General features: G+C 40.9%; 1 protein-coding gene across 3 annotated transcripts in view; it reads left to right on the top strand.

Moving 5' to 3' along the window:
- Nucleotides 1-2,433: 2,433 nt before the first annotated feature.
- The window catches only part of LOC149256983 (silicon efflux transporter LSI2-like), a 155,406-nt gene continuing 136,792 nt past the window's right edge, over nt 2,434-21,047 (top strand). The window contains exon 1 of one of the 3 annotated variants that reach the window (XM_089413386.1): nt 2,434-2,549. The gene's annotated coding sequence lies outside the window, so the exon portion shown is untranslated. The remainder of the gene's footprint in view (nt 2,550-21,047) is intronic. The other 2 variants (XM_089413388.1, XR_016256486.1) reach the window with 2 other exon arrangements.

Here is a 21,047-nt window from a genome sequence, read left to right on the forward strand (position 1 = left end):
CCAGTCTTGATTTGATGCAGTTGTCGTGCCTGCAGTAAGTTTCGCTTCTTCTCCCTTTGTGATGGTCTAAACACCATAACCTTCCAACAATGTCTGCAACTTGAATTTCAAATTAACATAATTGGATCCGCCAAATTTATTGGCCTCATTCAGGTATATCTTTGTAGGGGATTAGTTGTCTTGACAAAAAATCCCATTTTTCAACAGCGCCCAGCTTCTTACTTCATGAGCACCACTTGTAGTTCCATGAATCCCTGATATACAAATCCACGACTCCAACAATGACAGGCTCCACAACTTTAAACAAAAAACCAATTAAGCTCAACCAATTTATAAATTCCAAAAAAATGTATTTGCGCACAAATATGTGCACTTTTTCTTCATAAAAACCGCACAATTCGCAATTTTCCTTAATAGAACCTACGTAGATCTACTCACTTTTCTTAAGAAATGTTGCACAATCTACCAAATCTGCACACTATATAATTCACTAAGGGTGCACAGATCAGCTCTAACCTTTCTTTTCCTGACAAATCCCAACTTGGCTCGCCTCCACTGATCCACACCAGAATCCACTACATTGCAGACAATGGTTTGATCCTCAAACGGACAATGTAGCCTTCAAATGTGATCACGCTGCTCCAAGCATAAATATGGTGGATCTTGATTCTGCCAACAAATCTTCACACCTGCACTCACTAGCAAAGGAGGCTCCACACTCACCAGTCTCTCTCAGCCACAAAGGCTTATCACGTCAATCTCAGCCACAAGGGCTCAACTCAACCCTGACGCTCTGATACCAACTAAAAAATAATAGGAAGACAAATCGAATTGAGAATGAAACCCACAGCTCTCAGGTGAGGAGCACCTAAGGCTACCACAACATTGCATTCATTAATTAGAGCAATTACACATACACAAATATAATGGTTACATTATGTTCTAGAGATCACAACAATCTCCTAGAAAATAGTATCTAAATCTAAACTTAGAAAACAATCAAAAACCTTTCTCCATTATTTCTAAGTAATTAGACGAAGCATATGTTGAGCATATTCCCTTGAGAACCAATCTAGGCCGTCAATTAAAAAAGTAAACAAAAAGTCAACAGATCCTCATCCACCTTAAGCTGAAATAGGAAGCCTTCGACAACTAGTACAACCACAATAAAAATATTAATGTGGTTGATATAGTTGAATAATTTCATTATAACAAAAAAAACTATTGAAACATGAATAAAGTCTTACCAATATACACATTTACCATGTATAAAATGTTATGGGTCAACTTTAACTTGAGAAAAAAAAAGGAACTACACATCTTATTGTAAAATGGACCATTTTGCTAAATAAAATTTGCTTATATATAAATGAATGTTATAAATAATAATGAGGAACTTATCATGGAGGAACTTATTAGAATTTAAATAATCTCAAATCCCTAGGAAATTGGTGGCACAAATCTAAATTTTTAAATTTATTAAAAGTCAATGCAACCTAACAAACTCTGTAACACACTACACACACTACAACCATTGGTAAGCATTCAGAGAAAGCATATGTTGAGCATATTCCCTATTACACAACATTTAGTCACTGTCCTTGTACTCCTTGATCCTGGAGGACCTCTACAGTGAACCTCGCATGCTTTGCCTTCATGAAGAAAGTCCCATTATGTCCCTCTTCATGAGCAGATCATTTCTCTTTTGCACCATTTCCCCTAAAACTTCTATTTTTCCCAGTTTACAAGACCGGCGCTAATGGCCTTTGTCTCCCCCACCCCGATGTGCAAATATTAGCACTATCCTCGCGCTGACTAGAGCGACTGAGCTGTGTTCCAGTCACGTCGGTCCTGTTATGGAAAGTTTTTTAAATCAGATCCAAAGCTTCCAGCTCTAGAAGCTTCGTAACGGAAGTCTGGTAAAAAGTTTGGAGGATGGGGTCGAGGATGACAGTTTGGGCTCCTTTCCCCTATAATGATTGTACTACCTCAAGGGATAAGTCCTTCTCCATGAGAAGAGGATCCATCTCCCATCCATATTTCCTATATAAACCTCCCTTCTTCCCAAGCACAAGCTAGTCATAGTTAGAGTTTTGGCTGAGTGTGAGTATACTATTTTGGATTAGACAAGCAAGCTATTACTAGTTGTAGCCATCTAGTTGTGTGAGGGAGAAGTGTGTTTGGTTTGGAGTGAAGCCTAAAGGGAAGAGCCTTTAAACTATTGTTGTTTGAAGCCATCATGGAATGCTAGTAGAAGTGTGTGGGAACCTGGTCTTGTTAGAGGAAGACTGCAACGTCAAGACGAATGGTTGTAATCTCTCTTTGATATTAATATATGCAACTATCGATTGATTTCCTACATGTTTTGTAATATTACATATTCGTGTCTTAATGCTTCTTGACTTGTTAAGTAGGTTGAATTTCAATTTGTCTATTATTATGTTTGTGTGTTGTTGTTGTTCACTTGTTTCAAGAACTTGAAGAAGGAAGCGAGAGATTGTTGGAGCAAGCAAGCGAGGACATCATCAAGCAGGATAAGCGACCAAGAGGTAGGTCCTCTTGATTGATTCTAACCTAAGGAAATCTTCCATAGAATGTATCTGTTGTGGCTAGACCCATTATCGGGCTAGAGGAATTCGTTCGTGTCTGCACTTATAATTTTACTTCACCACAAATTGGCGACTCTGTTGGGGAGATCCCATCTTTTGTTTGTTTTGGATTTCATGATAACTTTGCTAATTTCACGTTTTCCCTTTGGTAGCATATCTGGTCGCTGTTTTGATTGGGCTAAAATTCATAGTAGCATATCTGGTCCCTGTTTTGATTTTTTTTTTTCCTTAGTTCCCTCGGACAACGCGTTTAATCGGCTGACAGTCGCGCCGACCAACATGAATTGCAAAGGAACAGTCACGCTGACTAGCCTCTGGCGCTTGTTGTCAGTTAGGCAGTCGTGTCGATCCCTGTAAGTGAAGATTAGGGTTGGACCCCAATCTTGGCCAGTGTGTTCTGCTCTTGTGTTTTTGACCTCGTGAGCCTTTTTTACTATTTTCTCCCTGATTAGGAAGCTACTTTTCATTTGGTTTTTCTTGCTTGTTGGCTTGTCATCTTGTTGTTTGATTGATTGAGTCATTGAGTGGCCAGCGACACTAGGGCATCTAGCTAGTCACCCATTCAACAGCTTGTGGACTCATCAAGTCTGGTTGTGGGTGTGTTTGCTCCTTGCATTTGTTTTTGGTCCCTCTTATGACTTTGACCTCTTTTTGCACAAGTTTGAAAAAGTTTCGTTTACTAGTTTGAACGTCTTTTTCTGGCATAGATTACATTGTCGGTCTTGTGTTTGGTAAAGTCGGTGTTTCATTGATCTGAATGAACTTCTCTTTTCATGTTTGCATCTGCTTGAAGAGCTCATAGTCTCGAAAACTTTTTCATTAAAGGATTGTATGCGAAAAAGTTTGTTTCATTGTTTCATGAGAAAGTATGAAATTCTAGCGTGTGGCATCATTATGATTTCAATCTCTTAAAAACTAGAATTGCATCAACATTTGAAAAAGGAAGAGAAATTTTTTCATTTTGAAAGGACTAATAGATAAGTGCTTGTCAGGAAATTAGGAATTGGAATGCATTTTTCATTAGTTTATTTTTTGAAAAAGTGAAGTAGTGAAAGATCATTTCGTTTTCAGTTGCTTGATTGTTTGCATTTGATTGAGTAGTTCCTACCCTCTCTAGTGTAGGCATTTTGTCAAATTGAAAGGGTCTTGTCCCATTTAGTTTCATTTTAGGTTTTTCAAGTAGCATCACTAAGACCTGAAAACTGAAACTTAACTCAAGATCAACTCTAAAATGAATTCAATTAACCTAAGGCGCATTTGACATTAACGATCATATCTAGAAGGTCTAGGCTAGAGACGTGTTCCGGCATCTGTAAACCTAGCAACTATCGTTAGCTTTGGCATTAGATAGCACTAGCACGGATTTTTTCTCCCCGTACCATCGAGTATATAACGGGAGACCCCACTAGGCTGCAATCCTTTTATCCTTAGGAAGCCGAGTCGGCCGCCTTGCGAACGTGATACACCGAACACAACATTCAGGGAGATTGCCTGCTCGTACTTCTTGGTTCGCCAGGAGGTATTCTGCAGTTCACGGTTGCCTAGTAATCCTATTTACCTAGATCATCCAGAGTAGTCATTTGATCTTTTTGACTCATTAAACTTAAAAGATCATTCAAGCACTTGTCCTTTCAAGCTCGTTTCCAATCGAAAGTGATAGAGTCATCTTTGTTTCTTTCTCGACTCTTTAAAAATGAAAGAACATCAGTCTTTTATGCATCTTAATAATTGATTGCCCACGATCCAAAACATCCTGTTAGTCTCCTTGACCAAATCGTGAGTTCCCTTAAAAGGACATTTTAAAGCCTTGAAGTTATTTGTTCTATCGACTAAGACAAGGTCATCGTGGCTGAACCATTTGGTTCACCCAATTCCTCTTCCTCTCCTCCGTCTGAAAGATTGTCTGAGGAGTCGTTTCCTGAGTTATCAAAGTCACTTGAGGACCAAAATTTTGAACTCACAATTGTTTTGAGTGTTCAACCATTGTCATCTCATCCTCCGCCTACTTTCGATTCAGGGTCATCTGCTGATCTTGGCCCGGAATCTCCAGATAATCCTGTTCGAACTCCAGAGAACTCATGACCACTGATGGTCAGCTTGGACTGGTTATCTATCCTCCGAACCCTTTGTTTGACATTGTTGAGATATCACCGCAGCGTCCTTACAGTCCGTACGACCAACCAGGTGTTCCTTTGGAACTATCCCCCAGTACACATTCGACCATTCGTCGTCATTTGTTTTCAGACATGGAACCCGAAGGTGATGCTCTAGTTACTTCTCCAGATGAGTCTGAAGTTTCTACTCCACACACTGTTGAGGGGGGAGAATTGCAGTTGCAGTTTCCCCCCAAGGGTTTCCCTTATTCAGAAGGTATTCCCGCTAGCTTGCCACCCGGCTATGTGTCTTTAGGGCACTTAGTTTCAGGCACACCTAGTGCCTCATCACTCTACCATAATCATGTTTGGGCATCAGGCGTTAGGCCTACGCCAGGTCTGTTCGTCACGAACACGACTTCCCAACCAGCTGTTACTTCAGTCCCAGTGCAACCCACCATTTCGAATACTCTTGTATCATCAATCCTAGTCACACATCAATCACAACTGGCGGTTTCAAAGATTGTTTCCGTTAGTTCTTCTGTACCATTAGTCAGTGGCCAGATTGTGCCACTGCTTGGGGGGCAAAACCTGAATGTCCCTATGGTGTCAAGTGCCACTAACGTGAGTGGCTCAAAAGCTCACATGCTTGGTATAAACCAACCCTCTTCTGGTATTATGTATAACCCTATTGACCCTACTGGATCAAGAAATGTCCAGTACCAACAGGTTCAGAATCCCATTGGTCTATCTGGATCGAGCAATGTTCAGTATCAGCAGCCCTATGGGGCTCAGGTCCAATACCAAAATCCTTATGTTCCATATGGTTCTCAAGGATTGGTTAATCAACCTTACACCCTCCAATCTGGGCAGTACATCCAACCTGGCTACGGCCAGATTCAGTTCGGTAATTTCCCGGGCACTGTTCAAGTACCCTTGCAACAGCAAGGACAACCTTTACAACAACCAGGGCAGCCTTTGTTACCGCAAGGGCAACCTTTGTTGCAGCAAGGTCTTCCGCGCAACAGCAAGCATAGATTATCCCGCAACAAGGTCACTTGCAACAACCGCAAGGTCAGTCCTTTCAACAGTTGCAGTAGGCCACGCAGCAGCAGATGCAATATGCTCTGCATACCTCTCAACCCATACCCTCGCAGGGCCAACCTCTGTAGCCCCAGGGAAAAATTTTGCAACCGCAAGGTCAGCCCTTGCAACAGCAAAACCAACCCAGGCAGCAGCAACCCTTGTATACATATCAACAAGGTCAACCCTTGTAGGGACAGGGTCAAGGTCAAATCCTGCAGCAGCAGGTGCAGAATCCTCTTGTCTAGGGTCAACAGGTTCAGAATCCTGTCAGCCAAGGGCACCAGGTACAAAACCCCTATGTCCAAGGGCAACAAGTGTATCAACCTTATGCCCAAGGACTGCAGGTCCAGAACCCTCTTGTTCAGGGACAATAGGCCCAACAGCCCTATGTTCCAAGACAACAGGTCCCATATCCATATGTCCAAGGTCAACAGGCTCAGCAGCCTTTTAACCCATACGTTGCCTATCAACAACTTGTGCATGGACAATTTCAAGGTATTCAAGGTCTGAATCCTCCCTTTGGTCAAGGTAATCTGTAATGGGGGTAGCCTCAAATGCCATATGGCCAAAATCCCCCACTGTGGGGCCAAAATCCTTACCAGCAGGGATGGGCTCCTCCTTATGGGCCCGCTTATCGACCTCCCATGCCTTTCAACACTCAATTACATTTCTTGGCTACACTTGAGTTTCCAGATGTATCGCGTCTTACGAATGATCTGATCCTTCATGTCGCGCTGGCCTCCGGTGCCGTCCAAGATACCAAATGATTGCCCAAAGTTCGATGGAAAAGCTAAAGAAGATCCTCAAGCCCATGTGATGACATATCACCTCTGGTGCTCGTCAAACTCGTACGTGGACTTCCATTCATCTTCATCTTTTCCAATGAACCCTCACGGTTGTTGCAGCGAAATGGTACATCGAGCTACCTCGAAGTACTTTCCATGACTTCAATTCGTTATCCATGGATGTCCTCATGCATTTTCAGCTGTCGGTTCGTTATGAAACTGGTACCTATTTTCTCACATCGCTTAAGAAAGACACGGCAACACACATCTCTTATCATATCCATGAATGGAGATGTAGATGTCACCTGATCAAGTTCGAGATAGCTGATTAGTTGCTCGTTGAATGGTTTACCAAATCATTCATAGCCCTAATTGCTCGCGATATAGCTATGGGTGGATGCATCACTGAAGAGAAATCCATTGCCTGTGCCTAGTACTTGGATTTGGTTTACTCTCAGTCTGGCACCTTATATGGGTTGTTACCCAATGCTCCGCGGCCATCGTCCGGTCCTACAACATCAAAGGCACCAGTCATTCCTCCTGTTGATGGAGTTATTGGTTCAGTATCCCAGACCCCTTCTAAAACTTCTTCCAAATAGAAGTCGGTCTCAAATGCTGCTCCTAATAGCTCATCTCAAAATCCACCAGGCCCTAGTAAAACCTCAGAGGTCCACGCTGTCCAGTCTACCGCAATGGAAAAATCCTCAAAAGGAAAAAAGAAAGGCAAAGGCAAAGCTAAAGTCGATGCCCTGAAACAGGGTCCCCCCAAATTGTCTGCTGGCGAATCTTCGCAATGGAAACCTAAGTATCCCTGCCTCATTTGCGAGGAGGATCACTATACTAAGGATTGTCCACGACGATCCGAAGTTAGTCACCTGCTCAAAGGGACCCCTGCTGTCCTTAAAGAGCCATTTCTGTCTCAGCAGACTCAGATGGTAGACCAACCCCGATTTGCTTCCTCTGGATCTCAAGTGTTCATGATGAGCACGCCCATTAATGTGGCTACTTGATCGAAAGATTATCAAACTCCAACTCCGGCAGTTGGGAAAGAAAAATAAGTTGCACCTTCTTCTTCTACCCCAAGTTCTGGCCCTCTGCAAATCGAGTGCCCTAACCCTGATTCCGCTACGCGGCCACCCTCTCGAGGTGTGTTGCGGAAATCCTCGTATAATCCCAACGCCCGAGCCACTCAGCACTACAATATTGTTGAAGATTTGGCTTAGGCGTCGTCAGCCATGTCGGCTCTCGAGGTACTCCAAAGCTGCCCATCACAATAGAAATATTTGCTATCGACTATCGAGGGCATCAATCCCACTGATTCTAATTTGATCTGTTTCGATCTGGAGAACCATGTTCCGTGGCTCCCTCATCAGATTGCCTTTCTTATTCAGGTAATCATTAATGAGAAGACCATCCACCGCACTGTCATAGATGAAGGTGCTTCCACCTGCATCATGTCAACTGCATGCTGGAAGGCTATTGGTTCCCCTACACTGAACTAGTCTCTGAACACTTTGGAAGCTTTCGATGGGCATGATTCGTGACCCTTCGGTGTCTTACCTAACCTTTCCATCACCCTGGAAGGCAAGACAGTGTAAGTCAAAGTAGAGATTGTTGACGCCAATCTCAATTATAATATTCTACTCGGCCAAAGTTGGACTCATGCCATGCATGCCGTGGCCTCCTCTTTGTTTCGCGTGATTCGTTTTCCCCATCAAGGGAAGATTGTCACCGTCAATCAGCTGTATTTCTTTGCTTCTTCCTCCTCAGATGGCAACGTTTCGTACGTCAAGCACTCTAGTGCTCCCTATGAGAGTGTGGGGGCAGGTCTCTTCAAATATTCTGCCTTAATGGGAATTTTTCCACTCCCACCTCCTCATGTTGCCTCTGTCAACATGGTCTTGGTCAAATCTGATCCCTGGGTCATACCTGCACCAGATCTTGTTGATGCTTGGGGCAAGGTCATGCCGCTTAGTCCTGCCGAAGTCAATTACGTGGAAATTGTTTTAGCTTCGAACTCTGCATCCTCTGATTCTCATATGTCGAAGACCTCTCTCGATATGTACTCTCAATCCCCCTGGCTTGGCACTTTGGAATCATCTGATCCCTTAGCCGAGACCTTCCTCGCCGATGAAGGTATCATGGAAGTCATGTCTCTCGAGGAACCACCATGGATCGATACCCATCATCGCTCCTCGTTCCTACCTCGCCCAACGGTCATGTCTACCGCTTTCGAAGAGTCCTCTTCTCCATTTCTGCCACCGACTGTTACTCATGAAGTATGGTCGGAAGGAAATTTGGGTAATATTACCCAAACGATGCCGATTGACATTTCTATCAAACCTAGTGTCATTGAACACGTTCATATTGGGGTATCTTGTTCTCCGGATGAGATCAAGACATATACTCGTCTATTTCAGGAATTCTGTGATGTGTTTGCATGGTCTTACGAAGAAATGCCTAGCATCGATCCTAGCATTATGGTGCATGAAATACCAACATATCTGCACGTGAAGCCCGTTCGCCAATGGCTTTGCCCGGTGCACCCTAGGAAGGCTGCTGTTATTAAGGGTGAAGTCGAAAAGCTTCTCAAAGCTGGGTTCATTTACCCCATCCCCCTTACAGACTGGGTGTCCAATATTGTCCCGGTGACTAAAAAACAAGGCACGATCCGCGTTTGCATGGATTATTGAGATCTTAATCGTGCCTGTCCTAAAGACAACTATCCTACTCCCTTCATTGATGAATGTGCTAGGAGCGAGATCTTTTCCTTTATGGATGGTTTTTCTGGTTATAACGAGATTAATATCTCACCAGACGACCAAGAGAAGACAACCTTTATCTGCCCATGGGGTACGTTCGTGTACAAGAAGCTCCCGTTCAGCCTCAAAATTGCTAGAGCCACATTTCAACGGGAAATGTCCTATGCGTTTCATGATATTCGCAACATTGTCTAGCCTTACTTGGATGACCTTCCTACCCATTCTCGTAAGTGCCAAGATCACCTAGACCATCTTTGGTAGATTTTTCTATGCTGCAAACACTATAATATTCGGTTAAATCCACACAAATGTGTTTTCTATGTGGAATCAGGACGACTCCTCGGCTTCATCATTTCCAAGGATGGGATTCGCCTGGATCCGCTAAAAGTCGAGGCCATTGTAAATTTACCCCCTCCATCTTCACTACACCAACTCCAGAGCCTACAAGGAAAGGTCAACTTTCTCCGTCGTTTTATACCCAACTATACTGGGCTAGCTACAGGATTTACCTGGTTGCTCGAACAAGGAACGCCCTTTGCATGGGACAAGGTGGCCCAAAAATATTTTGATGATCTCAAGTTCTTCCTCATAAATGCTCCTCTGTTGCACCCGCTGGACTATTATCGAGATTACTTCCTTTACCTAGTCTCGACCCCTAGCACCATTGCTATGGTCTTGGTCCAAGATGATGACGAAGGCAGTGAACATGTAATCTACTACCTTATTCAGAATGTCCTTAACATTGAAACACGTTATGCACACTCCAAAACCTTGCGTTATCGCCGATTTACAATATAATGTTAAATCGTCAGGGATCGCCAAATAGGCTTAACAAAGGAAATGCATGGAAAAATAGGGACAAGCGGGACCTTTCTCTCTCCTCCACGTGGCGGTACGGTTTATCAGATGTCGGGGGGGCCCAGCACAGTGAATCCCACAATCTCGCAATATCGACAATCGACGGAGTAAAGGGGATACCATTTTAAAAAAAACTTACGATCTCGATGATTTGCGATATAGTGTTAAATCGTCGGGGAGGGGCTGATTCTATTTAACAAAGGAATTCACGAAAAAACCAAGGCTGGGTGGGCCATTTTCTCTCTCCTCTAAGGGGCCACATTGTGCAATCCCATTGGCCCGTATGTATGACATGGCAGTTGATGTCATCAATGACGTGGCAGTATGGAAATGACATGGGAGTATGGAGGACATGTGGCATTCAAATTCAACATTTTCAGGGGTCCTATAGGGGCATTTCCCAGGTGACATGTGTCACCACTCACATGGTGACACGTGGTAGTGATGACATCACCCCTCGCAGATCGGCAATCGGCAATTGCACACAGCAAACTCTCTCTTCCGCCAAAGTTCCTTTCAAGCTTGCGATTGCGATAAGTGGGGATCCTCCCGGATGCGATATATTATGTGATCTAGCCTATAAAGTCCCCATGTCCAAATAGTCACCCAGTGCTGAGAAAGAAAGTAGAAGGGCCTTCCCCTCCCGCAGTGTGATTGCGATACTCTCGGTGGGCTTGACCCCGCGGATCGTCGATCATGAGGTTCATGGGGAAATAACAGTGAGAACTGTTTGAAAACGTCAAAGTGCAGGATTTCATATAACAAAGGAAAGAAGCCCCTGGACAGGAGCTTGAAGGCCTTAGCACCTGAGGACTCAACACTTGGTCGTAGTCCCTGGTCATATGAAGGAAATAAAAGAAAGGGGCTATACCAAAAGGGGCCTAAGAGGAAATCAGAACGCACATGTTTCATAATATTTTAGTGATAATGGCCCGCACCTGAAGAACTTCTTATTACATCGTAAACACATCCCCAGGTAGACCAGGAGCATGATACAGAGCTTTTAAAGATGGATGGGTTGGCAGATCCAACATTGAATAAGAGTATGGCACGGTGGTGTACCAGTATGGGGGGCTTGAGAGCGCTTAATGATTCAGCATGGGGCTCCAATCGACTTCAGAGAAAGAACTAATCAAGTAGTTAAGGAAGAAAGGACGGAAACCGACTGAGCAGTAGGGGGACGCACATGATAGAGATGTGGCTTGACTAGAGGCCATTCATAAGAACAACAGAAGGGACACTTCCTCCATCATCCTCCATTTTTATTTTTAGTTCTACAATTTCCATTTATTTCCAAGAAGGGATCGAATCCCAATTGTAATCGTTTTGGGAAACAATGCCTTACATAGGCCGAGACAACTAGTCTAGCAGGATAGCTGGAGCTCTAGCTAAGACATTTTTGTAATTGTAACCTAGACTCCCCCTCTTCTTATAAATAGGGGGAAGAAACATTTATTCAAGGGTTCCAGAATTTCGCACCCGCAGGGTCTGAATTCTGAGATGCCACCTTTGGTTCTATTTTCTTATTCATGGGGAACTTGATTGATGTTGTGTTGAATATTATGGACTAGTTATTTGGACCCTATAAGTATTAATGACACTTCCCTGGTGATTCCAAGCATGTTCAATGTGCAACATGTTTCCTCTTGGTAAATCTCATTTCATTTGTGTTTTCTCATTTCTGAAATAGTGTAATGAAGTTGTTGGTTTCTCCCTGAGTTATGGATTTATCTAGGCTGCTAAATAGAGAACAATACCTGAGTTATATCACAGACTTACTTGTGTTATTCAATAGCATAGAATACATGTAGTATTTGCAGATTTATTTGTGTTATTGGATTAACCTGCATTACCTGTGTGAGCCCAGATTTACTCATGCTATTTGGTGCTAATGATACCCATGTTATATCTGGCATGAAACCTTAATTAGCATACCATTGTTTCTACCATTTCACCTCTTTCCTCTTACATATTTTTGCTGGAGCATGGTTTCTAAGGATTCTATTTGTTTACAACCCTATGCATCTATTTCCCTCCTTCCTCTCCTTCCTTCCACCATCACTACAACTTCAGTATTAAGTTGTCTCATTGTTATGTGTTGACCACCATAAGAATACATTTCTCTTCGAGATTGCCCTGATATACCCCCCACATTTGGATCCATGTGCTGGCTTGAGTCTACCTTAATGAAGGCCTATTGAACCAAGCCCCTTTTATTATCTTTTTATTACGTGACAATTGGAGTGCTGCAAAAACCCCCTCACAGATAATCTTCCATGCACTCCTCTATTTAAGATGTCCTAGGCATTGTTCTACAATCAACCCAGAGGCTATCTCTAGGAAGCTTTCTCTGTCTCCTGCAGCACTTGTGCTCCAAGTGCCATTTGAAGCCACACCATATTTTTGGGGAATGGATTAGAATACATTTCCTTGGGTACGACAAAAATTTACATTTCCTCTGTTAGGTGAGCAAGGGAAGTGTGGGTAGAAAGATATCTCACCTTGAAGACTCCACTATTTCAAATCTATGGTAAACATCCTAGCGACTCCACTGTCCATATCTATATTTGAACATCCTGACTTTCAAGCAGCCCCATACTCACTCTGATGCTACAACAACCAAAAACTTTCCCTACTTTTGAAGCTAAAATCACTCATATAGGGAGGTTTTTGAGATGGTCATTCCTACATTCTTGGCCAACCAATTTGCCCCACTAGATTTCTCTTATATTGTTGGTTATCCCAATCATGTCCCTATGTTTCATGAGTGGGATACCTATTTCCTAGATTCAGTGGGAACACAGAGAGAAGACTTGACCAGCACCTCAAAGGATTTCATGAATGCATGGAACAACAAGGTATTCTTCTTAACGATATAGAAATGAATTTGTTCAAATGTTTTTTAGAGGAGGATGCTAGAGTCTGGTACAAAAAAATACCTCGTGGCAGCATATCTTCCCTCAGAAGTTTTCATACAACGTTGAATCACTATTACAAAGGATTATATCCATTGAATGCTCTATTTGAATATTGTTGCACATATTTTAATGATGAAGAAATTACCGAGGTTGATGACTCTGCTGAAGATGTTTATGGAGCTCCACTCTAGTAAAACATCTACTCGTACCAAGAAGCATCACCCACTGAGCGAGAAAGTGAAGAAGGAAACATCATTGAGCTACCAACAAACCCTTCGGGGTCTGATTCGACCGAATGTGATGCTTCCCCTTCCTATGATGAATACGACTCTGGTGAAGAGTCAAGCGATGTAGAGTCACCATGCTCCCAGCCATGGGAAGTTGTGTAAGAAGAGAAAGCCCACCAGGAAGTCACTAAAGAGGCACCAGTCCACGATGCACATCTTTCACCTGGAGAACATGATCAAGAACCTCCTCCTATTTTTTATTCTTATTATTTAGAGGAGGACGAGGTGGTCGTGGAGGTTTAGAAGGAGTCGTTTACCAGCTATTGGGGAGCCTCCTTCCAGTAGCAAATTTTTCAAGAAGAGCCTGAAGTTGAAGGACCAAGCAGTGTTTGTGATTATTTATCATAGAAAGATTCCTACTAGGAATTCTCGAGGTAACCTCCAGTTTATGACTCCTACAGTTTAGAAATTGAAGATTTCATTGCATATTTCCAAGAGGGTTGGCCTTTTGAAGAATGGGAAGTAAAAGTCCAGCAACAAGATTTTCTTGAAAGACCAATGGTTGAGGAAATGGAAAGTAATTGTGGCTGCCCTGACCAAGAGGATATTGGTCAGCAGATTGCTCATGAAAAAGAGGTAGCTGCAAGCTTTCCTTGTAAATTCCATGATCCTGTGGCTGAGTACATGAGCCTATTCTTAAGCTAGCAATAGAGGTTGTATCAATAGCATGTTTCAGGTTCTTTATTTGAATACTTTTTATGGTGCATGCTTGCTTTAATTTTTATTTTTCAGCAATGTGAAGGCATAAGGCCCAGTACTCTAATGTTGGTCTAACTCCATTGGAGGGTTGAACTCACTTAGGTGAATTGAGCCCTGTGCATAAGTAAGAATTCATATAAATAAGCTCACTAGCTGAGCATTTACTTTCTAGTTGGTAGGATTTATTTTTCTACATTGTAGATGGATGAGGAAAGCCCCATGGAGATTTTCTCGTTGCTAAGTTCCATTATATTTTTGACTCCATGCCCAATGGTGAAGGATACTGGTCTGCAAGTTCTCAACACCTTTCCAGAAAGGCATTGTCCCCAGTTGGAGCCAATGTTGTCACTCACTGCTTTATAAAGTTATTAGTTGCCCAGAATGCAGAACCATAGTGAAGTTTGAAGCCATTTCCCAAGCCACAGGAGCTATCAAAGCTTAATTAGACCCTCTCCATTGCATATTTCTCAGAAAGATCTTTCCAACGGTATATGGAAGTCCGAAAATGGACCTCTAGATCATAAGATATGGCATGTTGAAGTTACCCATGGAAAGTCAGAAGACAAGGAGGAAAGGACCAAATACAAAGGCAAATCGCATATCGCAGGACCATGAGCCAATCACAATCACAAATCGACTATCAGCGAGTCCAGGTGGAGTTGTTTATTGCATATCAGAGGTCAGGGTGTTATTGGGAAAACTAGTATCCATTCAGAGCTGCTAGTCCCACTAAGACGGGTAGCTATCTTAGAAACAAACAAACTAAAGTTACTTGTGTTTTCCTTTATGAGAGATAGATGAGAGAGAAGCAGAGAGTACCAACCTCAGTATTTCGCTAGTCTCCTTGCTTGTTTCCTCTCTCCTTTGATAGAGCTTTCGCCACTCCTTTCTCACTTGTCCCACTTCAAAGAACACTTGTAGAGTCAAGGCAGCAAAATACCATCAAAGCATAGAGATCTATAACCATAAACAATGTAGGATCAGATGTACATTAACCATATAAATGCATATACAAATACAAGATTCAGAGATATACAAGCATATGGAGGAAAAATCAAATAGCTTTATTGATTGAAGTAGTAGAAGAGAGGATTACAACCAAGTTGTTTGATCTAGCATCATCCTCCCAGCATGAAAGCTCTTTTCACCTCATACAAACCAAGATCACCCAACAATGTCTTCAAAGAGAAACCAACAACACTTCCTTGCAAATTACAAAATTTCAGCCTCTGGATCTCTTGGATGAGGGATCCATATATAGATGTTTATAGGAGAGTGAGTCAGCTTTTGGGATTTTGGTAGTGTCATTTCACTGATAGTTCTTGGTTCCACTTGGAGATTTCAGATCTCTTACTCATCCCTGGGCGAATTCAGAGAGGCAAGTGTCATATGAGCAGTTTCTAGAAGATTCTCTAAGTTTCCACCTAGCAAACTGCTTCTGCCATTTGTCTGCTCTTGCTTATCGCACCCTACAGAAGGGCTTTCCAGTATGCATCGCACCCCCCATGTGTAATAGGTGAGATGCATCGCACCCTATGCATGGAGCAGTCTGTATGGTCCAGTTTTGACCAGTTCTGAGTAGTTTTTCATGGAGAACTTCTGGGAGATGATGTAATCAGTTGACCTTGTTCCTTTAGGGTATGAAACAACACTTTTAGGGGTTTAGAAGCCCTTGGTTTATGGACATATGTGATTGGGGTTCCAGTGCCCAAATATGTCTATAACACAGGGGCAGTGCCACATCTCGCAATCCCGAATCCCGCAACATCACATTCCCGCACACTCCAAAACCTTGCGTTATCACTGATTTGCGATATAATGTTAGATCTCTGGGGATCACCAAAAAGGCTTAACAAAGGAAATGCATGCAAAAACAGGGACAAGCGAGCCCTTTCTCTCTCCTCTACGTGGCGGTATGGTTTATTAGAGTTCGGGGGCCCAGGCATAGTGAATCCCGCAATCCCATGATATGGGCAATCGACAGAGTAAAGGGGCTACCATTTTAAAAAAACCTTGCGATCTCGCCGATTTGCGATACAGAGTTAAATCGCCGGGGAGGGGCCGATTCTATTTAACAAAGGAATTCACGAAAAAACCAAGGCTAGGTGGGCCATTTTCTCTCTCCTCCAAGGGGCCACATGGTGCAATCCCATTGGCCCATATGTATGACATGGCAGCTGACATCATCAATGACGTGGCAGTATGGAAATGACGTGGCAGTACGGAGGACACGTGACATTCAAATTCAACATTTTCAGGGGTCCTATAGGGGCATTTCCAGGTGACACGTGTCACCACTCACAGGGTGACACATGGCAGTGATGATGTCACCCCTGCAGATCGACAATCGGCGATCGCACACAACAAAGTCTCTCTTCTGCCCATGTTCCTTTCAGGCTTGCGATTGCGATAAGCGGGGATCCTCCTGGACACGCTATATTATGTGATCTGGCCTATAAAGTCCCCGTGTCCGGACAGTCGGCCAACACTGAGAAAGAAAGTAAAAGGGACTTCCCCTCCTGCAGTGTGATTGCGATACACTTGGTGGGCCCGACCCCGCGGATCGACGATCATGGGGTTCATGGGGAAATAACAATGGCAACCCTCTAAAAATTCCAAAGTGCGGGATTTCATATAACAAAGGAAAGAAGCCCTCGGACAAGAGCTTGAAGGCCTTAGCACCCAAGGACTTAGGACTTGGTCGCAGCCCTTGGTCATATGAATGAAATAACAGAAAGGGGCTATAACAAAAGGGGTCTAAGAGGAAATCAAAACACGTCTGTTTCGTAATATTTCAGTGATAAAGGCCAGCACCCGAAGGACTTCTTGTTACATCATAAACACATCCCCAGTTAGACCAGGAGCATGATACAAAGCTTTTAAAGATGGATGGGTTGGCAGCTCCAACATTGAATAAGAGTATGGTGCATTGGTGTACTAGTATGGGGGGCTCGGGAGCGCTTAATGATTCAGCATGGGGCTGCACTCGACTTCAGAGAAAGAACTAATCAGGCAGTTAAGGCATAATGGACGGAAACCAGGTGAGCAGCAGAGGGACGCACACGACAAAGACATTGCTTAACCAGAGGCCATTCACAGGAACAACAAAAGGGACACTTCCTCCATCATCCTCCAGTTTTCTTTTTAGTTCTACAATTTCCATTTATTTCCAAGAAGGGATCGAATCCCAATTGTAATCGTTTTGGGCAACAACGCCTTACATAGGCCGAGACAGCTAGTCTAGTAGGATAGCTGGAGCTCTGGCTAAGACATTTTTGTAACTGTAACCCAAGCTCCCCCTCTGGTTATAAATAGGGGGAAGAAACACTTATTCAAGGGTTCTAAAATTTCACACCCGAAGGGTCTGAAATTTGAGATACCACTTTTGGTTTTATTTGCTTATTCATGGGGGACTTGACTGATGTTGTGCTAAATGTTATGGACTGGTTATTTGGACCCTCTAAGTATTAATGAAACTTCCCTAGTGATTCCAAGCATGATCAATGTGCAACATGTTTCCTCTTGGTAAATCTCATTTCATTTGTGTTTTCCCATTTCTGAAATAGTGTAATGAAGTTGTTGGTTTCTCCCTGATTTATGGATTTATCTAGGCTGCTAAATAGAGAACAATACCTGAGTTATATTACATACTTACTTGTGTTATTCAATAGCATACAATACCTATAGTAATTGCAGATTTATTTGTGTTATTGGATTAACCTACAGTACTTGTGTGAGCCCAGATTTACTCATGCTATTTGGTGCTAATGATACCCATGTTATATCTGGCATGAAACCTTAATTAGCATACCGTTGTTTCTACCATTTCACCTCCTTCCTCTTACATATTTCTGCATGCGCATGGTTGCTGAGGATTCTGTTTGTTTACATCCCTATGCATCTATTTCCCTCCTTCCTCTCCTCCTTTCCACCATCACTACAACTTCAGTATTAAGTTGTCTCATTGTTGTGTGTCGGCCACCAGAAGAAGACATTTCTCTTTGAGATTGCCCAATATACCCCCTGCATTTGGATCCATGTGTTGGCTTAAGTCTACCTTAATGAAGGCCTATTGAACCAAGCCCCTTTTATTATATTTTTATTACATGACGATTGGAGTGCTGCAAAAACCCCCTCACAAATAATCTTCCCTGCACTCCTCTATTTAAGATGTCATAGGCACTAGTCTACAATCAACCCAGAGAATGTCTATAGGAAGCTTTCTTTGTCTCCCGAAGCACTTGTGCTCTAGGTGACATTTGAAGCCACAACACATACGTTGAGCATATTCCCTTGAGAATCAATCTAGGCTATCAATTAAAAAATTAAAAAATAAAGTCAATAGATCCTCATCTCCTCATCCACCTTACGTTGAAATAAGAACAATTCGGCAACTAGTTCAACCACATTAAACATATTAATGTGGTTGATATAGCGAAAGACTTCATAAATATAAGAAAAAAAACTATTGCAACACGAAGAATGTTTTACCAATGCACACATTTACCTGATTAACCATGTATAAAAAGGTTATGGGTCAACTTTAACTTGAGAAAAAAAAGGAATTACACATCTTATTGTAAAAGGACCATATTGCTAAATAAAATTTGCTTATATATAAGTGAATTTTATAAATAATAATGAGGAATTTATCAGGGAGGAACTTATTAAAATTGGAATAATCTCAGATCCCTAGGAAATTGGTAGGCGGGGAGCCACATGGCAAAAATATAAATTTTTAAACTTATTAAAAGTAATGAACCATTTTGCTAAATAAAATTTGTTTATATATAAATGAATGTTATAAATAATAACGAGGAACTTATTAAAATTGAAATAATTTCAAATCCTTAGGAAATTGGTACATGGCACAAATCTAAATTTTTAAATTTATTAAAAGTCATTGCAACCTAACAACCTCTTAACAAACTCTGTAACACACTACCACTCTTAATAAGCATTGAGACGAAGCTTAATCAATCTAGGTCGTCAATTAAAAAAAAAGAAAAGAAGTCAACAAATCCTCATCCACCTTATTTTGAAATAAGAAGCCTTTGGCAACTAGTACAACCACATTAAAAATATTAATGTGGTAAAAATAAAAATAAAAATCAACAGATCCTCATCCACCTCATCTTGAAATAAGAAGCCTTTGGCAACTAGTACAACCACATTAAAAATATTAATGTGGTAAAAATAAAAATAAAATTCAACAAATCCTCATCCACCTTATGTTGAAATAAAAAGCCTTTGGCAACTAGTACAACCACATTAAAAATATTAATGTGGTTGATATAGCCGAAGGCTGCATAAAAATAACAAAAAAACAATTGCAACATCAAGAATGTGTTACCAATGCACACATTTACATGGTTAACCATGTATAGAAAGGTTATGGATCAACTTTAACTTGAAAAAAAATAAAAAATAAAAAATTACACTTCTTATTGTAAAACAAACTGTTTTGCTAATTATTATTATTATTATTATTTTTTATTTTTTATTTTTTAAATGGTTATAAATAATAATGAGGAAGTTATCATGGAGGAACTTATTAGAATTGGAATAATGTCAAATCCCTAGGAAAATTGTGGTTGGGAAGCCACGTGGCAAGAATTTAATTTTTTAAATTTATCAAAACTAATGGACCATTTTGCTAAATAAAATATTCTTATATATAAATAAATGTTATAAATAATAATAGGGAATTCATAATGGAGGAACTTATTACAATTAGAATAATCTCAAATCCCTAGGAATTGGTGAGGGGAAACCCCTGACATAAATCTAAATTTTTAAACTTATTAAAAACTAAAAAAAAAATCTTCAGATCCTCATCCACCTTAAATTGAAATAAGAAGCCTTAGGAAACTAGTACAACCACATTAAAAATATTAATGTTGTTAAGATAGCCAAAGGCTTCATAAATATAACAAAAAAATTTATTGCAACATGAAATAAATTTTTTAATTGGAATTTACCAAAATGCGTGGATACAATTTCAATAATTTTTGTTTTTTAAAATACATTTTTGAATGCATAAATGGATTCAACATCCTTGAAAACCACTGAAGCATTCGAATAATTCAAATTAAACAATTTAAACTCAAGTTTTTAAAAATCTATCATATTTTGATTAAAACTAAGTCGAAAAATGGTCGTGAAAAAATGTAATTTCTTCTATAAGTTAGACTACACCTTTACCTCATTAACCGTGTATAAAAAAGTTATGGGTCAACTTTAACTTGAGGAAAAAAAAAGAATTACACATATTATTGTAAAATAGACCATTTTGCTAAATAAATTTTTCTTATATATAAATGAATGTTATAAATAATAATGATGAAATTATCATGGAAGAACTTATTAGAATTGGAATAATCTCAAATCCCTAGGAAATTGGTGGGCAGGGAGCCACATAGAAAGAATCTATTTTTTAAAATTTATTAAAAGTAATGGACCATTTTGCTAAATAAAATTTGTTTATATATAAATGAATATTATAAATAATAATGAGGAACTTATTAGAATTGGAATAATCTCAAATCCCTAGGAAATTGGTGGGCAAGGAGCCACATGGCACAAATATAAATTTTTAAATTTATTAAAAGTCAATGCAACCTAACAAACTTTGTAACACACTACAACCTTTAATAAGAATTTACATGAAGCATACACTCAGCATATTCCCTTGAGAATCAATCTAGGTCGTCAATTAAAAAAATAAAAAATAAAAAGTCAACAGATCCTCATCCACCTTAAGTTGAAATAAGAAGACTTCTACAACTAGTTCAACCACATTAAACATATTAATGTGGTTGATATAGCTAAAAAATTCATGAGTATAACAAAAATAACTATTGCAACAAGAAGAATGTCTTACCAATGCACACATTTACCTGATTAACCATGTATAAAAAGGTTATGGGTCAACTTTAACTTGAGAAAAA

Source organism: Pinus tabuliformis, chromosome 6 (genome assembly GCF_031772625.1).
Source record: "Pinus tabuliformis cultivar Carrire ecotype Pingquan chromosome 6, CPIR1, whole genome shotgun sequence".
Taxonomy (NCBI): domain Eukaryota; kingdom Viridiplantae; phylum Streptophyta; class Pinopsida; order Pinales; family Pinaceae; genus Pinus; species Pinus tabuliformis.